This window comes from Chelonoidis abingdonii, chromosome 13 (genome assembly GCF_003597395.2).
Source record: "Chelonoidis abingdonii isolate Lonesome George chromosome 13, CheloAbing_2.0, whole genome shotgun sequence".
NCBI classification, from domain to species: domain Eukaryota; kingdom Metazoa; phylum Chordata; order Testudines; family Testudinidae; genus Chelonoidis; species Chelonoidis abingdonii.
In genome coordinates this window covers 16,648,829-16,652,445 of record NC_133781.1, presented here as the reverse complement: position 1 = coordinate 16,652,445, position 3,617 = coordinate 16,648,829, and positions in this window count along the sequence as shown.

Below are 3,617 nucleotides of genomic sequence, written 5' to 3'. Positions count from 1 at the left end.
TAAGAAAGGGGAGACCCTATGTCAGCTGCACACTTCCTGTTGTAGCTAAAAATGCTAGATCAGATGCAATGGTAGTGGGGCCAGTGAGTGACTGTTACAGAAGACGCCAGAGTACCTGTGAAGCAAAGCTCGTGACCAGGTATACTCAACGCAAGCTGGTAATAGTGGTTTTAGTAGGTGACCTGGTGGGCTGAACTTCACTGCATAGTCGGTGAGGAGCTCTGGTCTATGGAGTGTGTGTGTACCCATCTTCCTTCTTTCATTTCATGTGGCTAACAGTCTGCTATTCACTGGATGAGCAATCGAGTAGCGGCGCCGCCAGGACTAGCGACTCTTGCTAAGGAGTGCAGGAGGGCATGTGCATCTCGGTTAGCCTCCCTGTAAGTAGTAGGAAATCTTAGTTTTATGAGACGCATGCGGACAAGGCACTCCGTGTGTTAAGTGGAAAGATGGGTGGGAACAGTAAACATTCTCTCACCAGGGTACGCAGCATTTACATGTAGAATTATGGTTCAACACATGCAGGTATTTAAGAATTGGAATATTGTGACACACGTGAAAATCTTAAAAATGCCACAGAAGGTACTTCATTTAAGATATACATTAAGAGGAGTTTTAATCACAAAAAGCCTGACACAGATAAGACATTTGGCTATTGAGGAAAGAAAGGGTTTTAAATTCAGCTTGGCCCAGGGATAAAAAAAGTGTCTGGCGTCAAGTGAAAATCACGCGATATGCTAAGTAAAAGAAAACTGCTTTCGGCCAGCTGGCTGTGAAAGCAAATTGACAGATAAGCAATAGGCAATATAAGTTACAGAATAAGATTAATGTGCAAAGCTAACTGTGCATAAGATCCAACAGGTGCTTGTGACCCTGGAGCCGGTGTGGCTTGGTGAACAAAGAACACAGGCAGCCAACCTTGGACTGAATCTCTGAAAAAGACGCTGCAGAGATTCAGGGTAAAAACAGCCTCCCAAGAGTGAAGCATGTTGGAATTTGGACAAGCTGTATACAGTGATAATCTCTGTCACTCGTCCGCTTCTCTGAACTTATACAAAAGTGCATCTGGACGTACGTGTGGTTAGTTAAAAAGGGGCCTTAGGTCTTGGGGCATCAATGTTCTGGTGAGTGGAGCGTCCACCTTCCGTTGTTGTTTTTATTTTTTATTAATGGAGCTTAAATTCAGTTATGGGTGTGGTTCTTTATCTGTCCCAATGATCCTGTTGTCAGCCTGACACTGACAGAGGGAATAATTGGTCACAAAATTTGTCAACAGTTGGTGCGAATTAGAAGGGAGAAGCCACTGCAGATTACACTACAAAAAGATAACATTATTTGTTTACCTTGTTATTTCGTTGTTTGCTGGTACTGTGGTGTAATGTGAAATGCATAGTAAAAGTAAGCTAATCGAATAAAAATGCTATGTTTGGTCGTTCTTTTTAACCGTTACTGCGTATTTCTGTCTGTTCGTTGGGGTTAAAGGTGGGCGGAACTGAACTCTGGTTGTATGCCTACAGTAGTGGGAGCATGCGTGAAGAAGCTTGAGTCAATATTAAAAGCCTTTATCCATCCCTGTAGCGGCAGTGCACAAAAGTGGGAAAGCCTGGCTAGACTGTAAGTTCGTTGCTCTGTGTAATTCCTTTTTGTTAACGTGTCAGCAGACAGATAATAGGTTCTGGGTAACCTTCTAAAAGGGTTTTGATTATATGTTTAGTATGGTTTTGCATGGGCAGTGTTTGTCCAGGTTGAAAGCTTACAAGGAAGGATCGGTAGTCTTGTGAGTAAGATGTTTAAAGAAGAGATCGAGGAGGGTGAGGTAGTTCTGAAGCCACTGAGCTAAACTGGTAGTGGATAAAGTTGGTGCCCATGGAAGACGTTCAGCAAGAAGCAGCATGGGCCAGGCAGGCAGGAATCAAACAGAGAGATGAAAAACTTTAGGGTGTGTGGAAGGAGGAGTCAGTAAGTGTAACGATGGGGATTTTCAATATCAGATTCTGAAATGTGATTTAGTGGATAGAAGTACTGTTGGGAACAAGCAATGATTTAAGGGAAGTAAAGTAACTCTGTAGCTGCTGAAGGACAGCAGTTAACTTGTAAAATGCTAAAAGAAAAGTTTGTGTGTCTTTGAAGTTTGTAAATAAATTAAAAAATATGAGGTAGTTCCTCTGTTTGCTGAAGTAACAAGGTATTTGATTTTAAGCATATTAACTGCCAGAAGGGGTAACTCTGGTTTTGTTTGTGTCTTTCAGATAAGTCTAGAAAAAACTAAGCAGCTAAAAGCACCAAATACCATGCATTTACTGCACTAATAGGAATTCTGTTTGTGTTTGTGTTCTGTCTTGTGGTGTGTCTGTGGTCGAATTGTTTGTTTTATATTTATAAAATAGTCGGTGAAAATCAATTAAAAGGTTAAATTAAAATGCAATACTTATCTTGTCACTTGAATCAAGTGTTTAAATAATCAGAAAATGTATATAGTTTAAAGCATTTCTCAAGTAAAAAAAAAAACTTATGGCCAAGATTGTTAATTGCATAAAATTGTTGTTAAATTTGCATACAATCAGTCTTGAAAGATAAGACTGAAAGTTAACCCACTCCATATTGTACTGGATCTTTCTGGCTAGTCAATTCTAGCCAAGGCTGGGATGGTGGAAGCTATTAAACTAGAGGTTGTATTAAGTAACTCAAAGCGGGTGATGCCTTGTTTAGCTTCTGCTCAAGTTTGTAATAAGGTTATTTTAGTAAAAGGGTAGGTGTGGCATATATTAAATAATAAAACTAGTACTGTATAATACAATAGTTATGGTCATTTTTGGAAAAAGGTGTTAAGTAAAAGTGGAAGTTCCGTGCAGTTAAAAACCAAGAGAAAAAACAAACAAAATTAATGGGGAAAGCAAAAGAGGGGGGCTAATGTGCCAAGGCAAAAATCTCAAACACTGCCAGGCCTAATAAAATGGTGTTAAGGTTTCTTTTCTCACAGGTAAAAAACGCTACCGAAGACCGAGAGCGCTACTCTTAACAATAAATATGTAAAGGTCACCCACATAAAGACTGCCTGTGGCTCCATGCTGGAAAGGCAAGTCCTGCTAATCCAACACCGCTGTAAATGCAAAGACTCAATGCTTGGACCAAGATTCTCACTGCAAAAACGCATCCACTCGGAAAATTCCTGTGATAACTGCTATTCATCTTCTGTGATTTCGGCGCAGGGAAAAGTACAGGTGAAGTCTAGTAACCTCCTTGCGTTGAGTACGAGTTGCTGGACGCTCAATACCTTCATAATCGTCTTTAACAATTTACTGGTGCTTTGTATTTTTCTAGAAAAAGCAAGTACCTTACAGGGTAATGTGCAGTAACTCTCCCTGGGAAATGCAGCACCACAACTGTTAAAAAAAAGAAAAGAAACATCTCACTAAATTGCCAAAGTCATGAAATTCCTATAAAAAACAGTTAAAATGCCTGGTAAATAAACAAAAATTGTACACTGGGCAAAAGAACATTTGTGGGACCGTGCTTGAAAAGGGAATATAATTGTATTGGGGTTTATTCTATACAGTCACCTGTTCATGCAAATACTAATAATGTAACTTTTCTATGCATCGTAATGCTTTAAAATC